Genomic DNA, 11,600 nt, shown 5'->3' with positions numbered 1-11,600 from the left:
TTCCCTGACCGGGAATCGAACCAGGGCCGCGGCGGTGAGAGCGCCGAATCCTAACCACTAGACCACCAGGGAGGGGCTGGTGGGCTGGTGGGTTGGTGGGCTGGTGGGCTTACTTCCTGAAAACAAGGTGAGAATGAGCAGACAGCAATGCTTGCCACTGTCACATCTAAAACCAACAACTCTGTAGCAATCAGGGGTCTTTACTATTGGTGGGCCAGTGGTGCAATGGATAACGCGTCTGACTAAGGATCAGAAGATTCTAGCTTCGACTCCTGGCTGGCTCGCTCTGTGCTTGTTTTTCTCCGGCTTATTTTGTTGTTGTGTTTTTTTTTCTCTTCTCCAAAATCCAGAAGAAAAGGCAAATCTTCAGGCATTCTTCTTTTTTTCCAAAAAAGACATATTCTGCACACCCTTTCCGATGTCTAGGGAAGACACGGACATGCTTCGGTATTTCCATTCGTCTCACAAGCACTCCGACAAGCTCGGCGATTATCAGGGAAATAAACTGCAGGCTGGCAGCCAGTTGATTTTCGAATGAACTATTTCATCGCTACTCTGTAACTGCTTCATTACTTTGAAGGGTGTAATGCCATGTTGTTTTGATGTCACGGGCTTGCCATTTTGAAGCTTTATCACTAATTGCCACCTGGACATTGAGAATAAATTGTAATCTGCATTAAACTGAATGAGCAAATAATCAGCAACTTTGCGGATAAAAAATTGGTCTCACTTTCATTATTAACCTCACAATATGTAAATTTTGTACCTTGACAGACCGATGATAGGCAGATTTTCATCTAGATAACGCTTGCAATGTGTGTTTTCAGATGCATGACACAAGTATTTTCACCTGGACAAGAGCTTAATTACCAGTTCAAGGTATCAATTCAGCAATCACAGGAATCTGCCCAACAAAACTGAACCCCCGGGGTGAGTAAAAAAAACAGATCCCTTGAATGCATACAACACTATATAATTCAGAAAACCGTCCTTTTGGATAATTCTTGTTTTGCCAAATTATTATCACATTGTTACAGTCGCAGACCTAAAGCAACAGGCCACTACAAGATCCTGCGCCCACACTGACCACATGTATGGAAATTGCGCCACTGGCCAGTTTAAGGTGTCCAAATCCCATATGGTCTAGCGGTTAGGATTCCTGGTTTTCACCCAGGCGGCCCGGGTTCGACTCCCGGTATGGGAAAGCATGCTTCTTTTTGCTTCCCTCCTCAAAAATCCAGCACATCTTCCTGCACCAGGTTGGAGTGCTGGCAATCCTTAGGTCGCTGGTTCGACTCCGGCACGAAGGAGGTCTTTTTTTCAAGTGCTCACCATTTTTTTGGTTTGGAGCTGGCTTTCTCGCAGGTGTTAGCAGAGCTTGAATTCGCAGTCCACAATTGGAAGCCAAAAGAGCTTTCCCTGACCGGGAATCGAACCCAGGCCGCAGCGGTGAGAGCATCGAATCCTAACCCCTAGACCACCAGGGAGGGGCTGGTGGGCTGGTGGGCTGGTAGGCTTGCCTCCTGATAACAAGGTGAGAATAAGCAGACAGCAATGCTTGCCACTGTCACATCTAAAACCAACAACTCTGTAGCAATCGGGAGTCTCTACTATCGGTGGGCCAGTGGCGCAATGGATAACGTGTCTGACTACGGATCAGAAGATTCTAGGTTCGACTCCTGGCTGGCTTGCTCTGTGCTTGTTTTTCTCCGGCTTATTTTGTTGTTGTGTTTTTTCTTTTTCTCCAAAATCTAGAAGTAAAGGCAAATCTCCAGGCATTCTTCTTTTTTTTCCAAAAAAGACATATTCTGCACACCCATTCCGATGTCTAGGGGAGACACGGACATGCTTCGGTATTGCCTTTCGTATGTCAATTTTGGACCTTGACAGACCGACGATAGACAGTTTTTCATCCAGATAACGGTTGCAATGTGTGTTTTCAGATGCATGACACAAGTATTTTCACCTGGACAAGAGCCTAATTACCAGTTCAAGGTATCAATTCAGCAATCACAGGACTCTGGCCAAAAAACTGAACCCCCGGGGTGAGTCAACAAACATGACCCTTGAATTCATGTAACACCATTTATTTCTGTAAACCACACTGGCCAGATTTAATGAAAGTGGCCCACAAGCTTGTGCCCAGTTAAAGCTGGCCAGTTCCCATATGGTCTAGCAGTTAGGATTCCTGGATTTCTCCCATGCAGCCAGGGGTCGACTCCCGTGATGGGAAAGCTTGATCTTTTTTGCTTCTCTCCTCAAAAAGCCAGCACATCTTCCTGCACCAGAAGTGACTTTTTGGACAGCAGTAGAGCTACAGAACCCTGATAGATTGAGGTTCCAATGTCTATGGGGAGTCGCGTAACATGCTTCGGTATTGCCATTCATCACACAAGCACTCCGACAAGCTCAGCGATTAAAGGGGAAATAAACTGTGTGGTGTCGTCTGCCAGTTCTCCGAAGAATCACACTCAGTCAGGGATTTTTCTCTCAGAAGAAAAGACTTTATTTTACAGAAAATAAAGCCGAGAGTCCTTGCAAGGAGATCTCCCGAATGTTATTTGGTATCTCCTTATATACATTAAATGGGGCAGTTCCACATAGTCAAACTTTTCCTTATGATTACAATTTTAATACCTCCCTAGAGAGGAGAGGCCCCCTGCTTGATTTATTCTAAACAAAGGCCCTGTATGTATGTCTGACCATATGTTTCTCCTCAGTTTTGTACATTCCAGCACGTAGCTTTCTATTACCTATAAGATTATAATGGAGTAATAACTAGCAACAAAAATGGCTAGATTCACATTGATTATATACTTGTTTAATTAAAATCTTACTAATAAAAATCTTCCACATATTCTCCCCTTTGAGACTTAATAAGTCTCACATTTTTCTTATCCAGAGTGCTACTCCATAATCCAGTCATATTAGTTACACTACCTAGTGACTAAATAAGTCACATTGTATTATCACCAGTGACTAGATTATGAAATTCCACTCTGAGGGATTACTGGACCAAACATCTCTCTCCTTTTTTGACGAGGAGGGAGTAAAAGATCCAGTCTCCCTATTTCCTTCTGTAATAGTACACAATGTTATAAGCGTGAGCGTGCAATTGGTTCAGCATTTGCCTGTGGTTATCACAGTTATGTATAAAAGGCATAAAATACATACATTACATCACTAATGGAATATCACAAGATTATAAAAGTTGATTAGATTGTCACTTTTGTTCAAAGGTTGTAAAGTCAATGGAAGGGAAGTCAGGTTGCTTTCTATCGGTTGAGTTTGAGTCTGCATTATGAGATGCATTAGGCATAGGATGGTCTTCAGACATGTTGTCAGACTTATTCTCTGTCCTCTCCAGTTTGTCTGACAGGAGGTAAGAAGCTCCTTGTGTACCTTTTTTAGGGAGCCCTCGTCAGTTTGCACTTCATCATGTGTCTCTGATTTTTCCTCATTGCTCTCTCCTGCATTGTCTAGTTGACTGTTTTCCTTTCTTTCTGCCTTTCCTGTGGGAACTCTAGTACAGTGTTTTAGATGATACCAGGCTGTGCTTCCTTCCACTTGGACTGCTGTTGGAGTAGCTCTCACCACTGTGTAGGGTCCTTCTCTCCTGGGCTCATTCCATTTTCTCCGGAATACCCTCAGATAAACTTGATCCCCTGGAACAACTGGACAGGCAGTCTCCGATTCCTCTCTGGGCTCTTTTCTTTTTTCCTGTAAATAGATAGCTTTATGTATGGCAGTTAATTTCTTCATATAAGAACGAAGTTCCATTTGTAATTGTTCTAGAGGGGGTCCTTTATAAGGACCTCTACAATATGGCACAGGCATGGGTCGACCCGTAAGCATTTCATGCGGTGTTAAATGCGTGTTCCTGTTAGTTTGCATGCGATAACTCATTAGTGCGAGCGGTAATGCATCAATCCAATTAAGTTTAGTACTTTCACATATTTTGTTTATTTTGGCCTTGATAACTCCATTAACCCTCTCCACTGACCCTTGTGATTGAGGTCTATAAACGCATCCTAGTCTCTGTTTTATTCTTAATTGTTGCAATACTTGTTTCAAACTTTTTTGTATGAATGCTGACCCATTATCTGAACTTATTTCTGATGGAATTCCAAATCTAGGAATTACCTCTCTTGTTAGAAATTTTATCACCGTTCCTGCTCCTAGATCTGCGGATGGTACTGCCTCCACCCATCTGCTAAACCTGTCTATGATAACCAGCATGTATCTTTTGCCTTGTACACGCTTTATCATATCCACATAATCGCATACAAGATGTTTAAAGGGGCCTTCAGGTGTTGGAATATGACCTATTGGTGTCACTATGCCTTTTCTTACATTGTATTTAGCACATACTTCACATGTGGACAAAAATTCATCCACCATTGCATATAAATAAGGAGACCAATATCCTTGCTGTTTAATTTTTCTTACCACTTCTCCCCTTGCACAATGGTCAAAAGCATGTGCATCTGTAATAAAAATATTCAACAGTGAAGTAGGTGCAACAATGTGTCCTTCATGTGTACGCCAGATGTCCTGTGAGTCTTTTTAGCTCCACTTTGATGCCACATTGATTGTTCATAAGGACCTGCTTGTTGTTGAATTCGAATAATGTCATCCTATTGAGGATGAGGTTCGATAAGCACAACAGGTGCTAATACTGCTACCTGACATCCTGAAGCTTTTTTAGCTTCTAAATCTGCTGCATTGTTTCCTTTAATGACATAGTCATTTCACTTCTTGTGTGCTTGACATTTGATTGTTGCTAGTCGTTTTGGTAGCATCATAACAGAAATCAATTGCCCTATTTGTTCACTATGTTGGATGGGAGTCCCATCACTCTTTTTGAAACCTCTTTGTTTCCACACTGCTCCGAATAGATGACATACACCATGAGCATATGCTGAATCTGTAAAAATGTTAGCAGTTTGTCCTTTTGCTAACTGACATGCAGTTGTGAGAGCTTTTAATTCTGCTAATTGAGCAGAGCATGGCTGTACACAATGTTGTGATATTACAGATTCATATTCTTTTTTGTTTTTCTTCACTACTGAATATCCTGTATGATTTCCTTCGTGATCCCTAAAGCTAGAACCATCTACGAAGTAAGTAACTTCTGCTTCACAAATAGGTGTTGATTCAAGATCTGGTCGTAATCTAGTAAATGCCAAGGACTCATTCACACACTCATGAGGTTCTCCTTCAAAAGCCAAAGGAATTAATTCAGCTGGATTAACTGTCTGGCATCTTTTAATGGTAACATCTGGATATGTGAGTAATGAGGAGTAGGCTAGAATTCGAGCTTGTGTCAGAACAAATTTCCCTTGTTCTATTAATTCCACAACTTTGTGATGGGTATATATAGTCACTGGGTACCCCATAGTTATTGTGGATGCTTTTTCATAAGCATAATACACTGCAGCTAAACCTTGTTGGTAACATGGTGGATATCCCTGGGCTACATTGTCTAACTTTGTGCTGTAGTGTGCTATAGGCTGTTTTTTCCTTCCACTACAGGACTCTTGCATTAATACAGCTGATGCATAACCATCAACTCTATTTGCCACATATAGATGAAACATTTTATCATATTCTGCCATTCCCAGGGCAGGGGCCTGTTGTAATTCTTTTTTATTGCTTCAAATGCTAGTAAGGCATCTGTGTTCCATTTTAATGGATTGCTTAAATGTTGTAATCCTGCTTGTTTCATCATTTCTCTCAAAGGCCCTGTCTTTACTGCATAGTCTTCTATCCAGTCTGCACTAAAGCCAGTCATTCCTAAAAAAGTCATCATTTGTCCTACTGTCTGAGGTAACAGTGTTTTACTTATACCTTCTAACTGAGCTGGAGCTATAGCTCGTGTGCCAAATGCAATTAATCTTCCCAAGTATTCCACTTGAGGCTGGCAATATTACAATTTGTTTTTAGATACCTTGTGTCCTCCTTGTGCTAATTTTGTCAACACCTTAATTGAATCTTTGTGACATTGTTCTAGTGTGGTAGAACAGATAATTAAATCATCCATGTATTGTAATAGTGTACCGTCTATTACGAGGTCTTCTAAATCAGCCTTAAGAATCTTGTTGAATATATGTGGTGAATGTTTATATCCCTGGGGAATTCTAGAATATGTATATTGTTTATTTGAAAATGAAAATGCAAATAGATATCTACTCTCTTCTGCAAGCGGTACACTGAAGTAGGCAGAGCAAAGATCAATTACAGTAAAGTATTTGGCATCAGGAGGGACATTTGTCAGTAAAGTGTGCGGGTTTGGTACTTCAGCTGGCATATCTTCCGTTATTTCATTTATTGTTCGTAAATCATGAACAAGTCGCCATCTGTTTTTGTCTGATTTGATTACAGGCATAATTGTAGTGTTACAGTAACTAGTAGTTTCTATCAATACTCCTGCCTTCACTAAGCCTTCAATTGTGTCTTTTATTCCTGCTTCAGCATCTGCCCGTAAAGGATATTGTGCTTTTCTAGGTAGACGTGCATTTGGCTTAAGTTGAACTCTTACTGGATTTGCTGATTTTATTAATCCAATATCTGTGTCATGCTGAGACCATAGTTCAGTTGGTACCTGACACTCCATTTCCTTAAATAATTGAGTCTCAGTTGTGTTTATTAACTCAGATGATGTACTCATCTGTGTCTCTTTCTTTTGGCTGATAACTACTTCCTGTGGAATTCCCAGCAAACTGGTTGCACACAAAATTTTGATGTAATTTTTGTCAGCTGAATGAAAAATTAATGGGTTTTCTGTTGATTCCCATTTGCTTTGTTCTGCCCTTTTCATCATTGGTCCTAAATCTTTTGCTTCCCAACTTTTTCCTACATATACTGCAGATACCAGAATGGGCATTGTTATACTTTGATCGTTTGTTTGTAGACACACTGGAGCTGTTATGGGTATCAATTGCATTTTTCCCGAGAATCCTATTGTCTTTGCAAATTTTCCAGACATGGGGAGATGTGAAGCATATTTCAAATTAATGCAAGTTAGATTTGCGCCCGTATCAATCATCATCGGAGTATCTTTTCCCTCTATTTTAATCTGCATAATAGGCTCTTGATCAGCTTTTGTTGATAAAATTGGAAGCTGACTCTCCCCTTTAGGATTCTCTGGGCACCCCTAATAGCCTGGATTGGGACCTCCCCAAGGGTTTACTGGACCCTGCACTGGACCCTGACTAGGCTGTTGCCAGCTCACCTCCCTTCCACCCTGAGGTTGCTGTGGCCATTGACGAGTTGGACAGTCAGCTTTATTGTGCCCGGGCTGTCCTCAGCCCCAGCACAGACTTGGAGGCATGCTTCTGCCTCTGCCTTTGCCTCTGCCTCTTTGACCTTGCTGTATGGGGTTTTTTCTCCATCCCATCTGTCCTGGCTGTTGAGTATAAACATTTATTATGGGCACAGAGTTCAAGTGTTCATTTGGAGGGACTGCTGTAAGTGGGCTTGACTGAAGAGTTGGTTGTGGAGCAATTACTGGAGGCATTATAGTCATTTGTTCGGCTGCTGCATTGGTTACTGAAGCTTGAATATTTTTCTTATTTTTCTTTGTGAATTCTTCAAGCTGTAATTGAGTTAGTTTACGTTGTAACTCTTTCTCTTGACTCATGAGTTTTTGTTCATTTTTTCTGTGTTGTTCCACTGCATGAGACACATGGTCGCAAAACTCTTTGTGTGTTTAAAGTTAAACCGACCACATCCTCCAGCTTGCTTTTTACTGCTGGCGGCATAGCATCAATCACAGCTTGCCTAAACAATGTTGCCATTAATGGGTCTCCCTCGGGATCCCCCTCAGTTTCTTGTTTCCACCTTTTCAACTGTTTCTGTACATATGTGGTTGGATTCTCTGCATCCCCGATTTCTTCTCCCTTCAGTGATTTAGGATTCAGTCTGATCGGATACTCCGCACGCAATGCCTGCCATACTGCTGGGCGGAATGCATCAAAAACAATCCCATCCATATTATGAGAGTTCACTGCTCTGTTTAGAGTCGTTCTAAGGAGAATTTCATCCATCTTTGTCCCTCCAATAATTCTAGCCAGTAGAGCTTTGACATCACCTACTAACAATAGCTTTCCTGTTGTTTCGTCCTCAAACATTCGAATAAATTTGCCCGCACCCTCATTTATATCAGGAAGGCGAGTGACAAGCCCCTCAAGGTCCTGTGAAGCCCAGGGGACATACTGTCCCTGCTCACCCTTGATAAAAATTGGGAGCTGTGCGGCCAGTGGTCTAAGTGTCCCTTTTTCTCTGCCCTGTTCCCATTTACCGTTATCAAATAACTCCTCTGCCTGATTCTCATCCTCACTACCATAGAATAACTTACTCTTTCCTCTCTCCAACTTATTTACCTCTTGTATCTTTTTCCCTGATTCTCTAATTTTCTCTTCCATTTCTTCTTCCATAGCTTGTACTTGTGCTACAATATCGCTATCTTTCCTCCTCTTTTTTTCTAATCCTTCCTCAAACCAGGTTTTATCTACCTGATTAGCTTTCATTTGTTCTAATGCTGTACGTGCTTGCCTGTAACAATCAAGATGCAAACTTTCTGCAACTTCCTTTCTGGGTTGCCTCTGTGTTTTTACAGCTTGTTCCTCTCTATCATCCATCTCTATCTGCCCTTCTAACTCTAGTTCTCCTGTTACTTCCACTGTTCCCTTGAGTATTGGGAACTCTCCTTGTACTGGCAAATAGGGGGGAGGCTCTGAAAATAACTTTTCTTTTCTCATGTTATCTTTCTCTGCCCCCTTCAGGATTTTCCTAGCCGGTTTTAGACTTTTCAACATATCCTCACCTTCTTTTTTAAACAGAGCAATTACTTCTTTCTCTTTTTCCCTCTTTGTTTCTCTTTTTTCTCTTTTCATATTGATGCTTTTAGTTTTATAGTTTTTTATCAGAGTTTCCATTTCCTCACACAATGCCACATCAAATGTCCCTTCCTTTGGCCATTTTGTCATCATATTTTTTGTTCTCTTCTGCCGTTTTTTTGAGATTTTGTTTATTTGCTCTTTACACAGTGGATATTTTAATCCAATTATTTCCACTGGTGTGGCTCCAATATCTTTATTTATATTATTACCCTCAAAAATCAACTTTTTAGTTTTATATAGTAACTTGGTTACAATCTCTTCTTTTCCCTTTCACTTAATTTAACTATTTTTCCTTTACCAATTTCACCCTACTTTTTATTCTTTATTGTGTGTCATAACTCTTTGAATTTAGTTTTTTATTTTGTCTCATGCATTTACACTTTTTTATATTATTTGACTGTCTATTTTATTTGCTCTATTTTATTATCACTTTTTACATAACAATTTCTAACCATAATTCTTTATTTTTTACTTCTCTTTCCTTTTTTGTCCACCCCTGTAATGCAACTTTAATGTAGACACTTCATCCCTTGCTGCCACTCCCACTGCACTGGGCTCAAAGAATTTTCTCCCCTTTCACACAAGCATCCAAATGCAAATATTATATATCTTGATTCAAACTTTATTGATACTATTTTCCTAAACTCATTCACACTTTCTACACTCTTTATTGAGCCAGAGTGCTTATTCTTGCATACTTTCTCCCTTTATCTAAGGGATAATCAGTCATTAATTGTCCTTTTATTATCAAGGCTCATCATACATTCATCCCTCTCAAGTGGATCTGGGTCCAATTCTGCCAAGTCACACCGAAGTGACGGTCCAGGAACGGTGCTCAACCCTTACCCACCCAATACGGAATTTATTTGTTCATACATTCATCATCGTTCACACATTCATTCGTCCGGACACAGTTACATCCACACAACAAAACACCGCTCTTCCTAGAGCATCCTTAAGGGCCCATCCGTACAGACCTTTGAGACTTTTCACTTTATACTTTCTCAAAGCCGTATCCGTGGGGCTTTTCCTCGCGAATCCTTAACTAATCTGCTTCTCCGTTTAACACTGTCCTTCCTAGGCCCAGCTCTCCAATAAACACAGACCATTGCATACAATGTCTTTCTGCTTACACCATCTTTGTTTTAAATCAAGGTGACCTTCCAAGGCTTTCCTATTAATAAACCAAATATGTGCATGCAGTTATTTCTTCTGGAGTAAAACCCCTTTTTCAATTTAGATATCCTAATATTTTTCTAAATTTGAAGAGCAGATTTTAAGTGTCCTTACCACTCAGAACTGACCTCAACCAACACAAACGAATTTTATAAGCAAAAATGCTTACCTTATTTTATGGTGGCCACCCGGTTGTTTTGATCATCGGTCAGCTCAAAAGTGGTTGTCCACTCTGCTGCTCTTTTCCAGTCCCATCTGGGGTGCCAAATATGTGGTGTCGTCTGCCAGTTCTCCGAAGAATCACACTCAGTCAGGGATTTTTCTCTCAGAAGAAAAGACTTTATTTTACAGAAAATAAAGCCGAGAGTCCTTGCAAGGAGATCTCCCGAATGTTATTTGGTCTCTCTTTATATACATTAAATGGGGCGGTTCCACATAGTCAAACATTTCTTTATGATTACAATTATAATACCTCCCTAGAGAGGAGAGGCCCCCTGCTTGATTTATTCTAAACAAAGGCCCTGTATGTATGTCTGACCATATGTTTCTCCTCAGTTTTGTACATTCCAGCATGTATCTTTCTATTACCTATAAGATTATAATGGAGTAATAACTAGCAACAAAAATGGCTAGATTCACATTGATTATATACTTGTTTAATTAAAATCTTACTAATAAAAATCTTCCACAACTGCAGGCTGGCAGCCAGTGGATTTTCGAATGAACAATTTCATCGCTACTCTGTAACTGCTTCATTACTTTGAAGGGTGTAATGCCATGTTGTTTTGATGTCACAGGCTTGCCATTTTGAAGCCTTATCACTAATTGCCACCTGGACATTTGGAATAAGTTGTAAACTGAGTTAAACTGAAGGAGCGAATAATCAGCAACTTTGCCGATTAAAAATTGGTTTCACTTTCATTGTTACCCTCACAATGTCATTTTTGTATCTTGACAGAGTGACTATAGGCAGTTTTTCCTCTAGATAACGGTTGCCGTGTGTGTTTTCAAATGGATGACACAAGTATTTTCACCTGGAAAAGAGCTTAATTACCAGTTCGAGGTATCAATTCAGCAATCACAGGAATCTGCCCAAATAAACTGAACTCCCAGGGTGAGTAAAAAAAAAACAGATCCCTTGAATGCATACAACACTATATAATTCAGAAAACCGTCCTTTTGGATAATTCTTGTTTTGCCAAATTATTATCACATTGTTACAGTCGCAGACCTAAAGCAACAGGCCACTACAAGATCCTGCGCCCACACTGACCACATGTATGGAAAGTGCGCCAGAAGCCAATGGCCAGTTTAAGGTTTCCAAATCCCATATGGTCTAGCGCTTAGGATTCCTGGTTTTCACCCAGGCGGCCCAGGTTTGACTCCCGGTATGGGAACGCATGCTCCTTTTTGATTCCCTCCTCAAAAATCCAGCACATCTTCCTGCACCAGAAGTGACTTTTTGGCCAGCAGTAGAGCTACAAGACCGTGATATCTCGAGGTTCTGTCTAAGAATTTGCC

At 40.6% G+C, this 11,600-nt stretch overlaps 3 non-coding genes across 3 annotated transcripts; 2 read left to right on the top strand and 1 right to left on the bottom strand.

Moving 5' to 3' along the window:
- trnae-cuc (transfer RNA glutamic acid (anticodon CUC)) lies at positions 1-72 on the bottom strand. Its single transcript has one exon. It is a non-coding gene; the product is annotated as a tRNA-Glu (tRNA).
- A 1,060-nt stretch (positions 73-1,132) lies between these two features.
- Positions 1,133-1,204, top strand: trnae-uuc (transfer RNA glutamic acid (anticodon UUC)). The gene has a single exon. It is a non-coding gene; the product is annotated as a tRNA-Glu (tRNA).
- Positions 1,205-1,618: 414 nt separating this feature from the next.
- On the top strand, positions 1,619-1,691 carry trnar-acg (transfer RNA arginine (anticodon ACG)). The gene has a single exon. It is a non-coding gene; the product is annotated as a tRNA-Arg (tRNA).
- The last annotated feature ends 9,909 nt before the right edge of the window (positions 1,692-11,600 follow it).

This window comes from Carassius carassius, chromosome 38 (assembly GCF_963082965.1).
Source record: "Carassius carassius chromosome 38, fCarCar2.1, whole genome shotgun sequence".
Lineage (NCBI taxonomy): Eukaryota > Metazoa > Chordata > Actinopteri > Cypriniformes > Cyprinidae > Carassius > Carassius carassius.
Note: the sequence above shows the minus strand (reverse complement) of the source record. Positions and strands in the feature narration are given on the sequence as shown.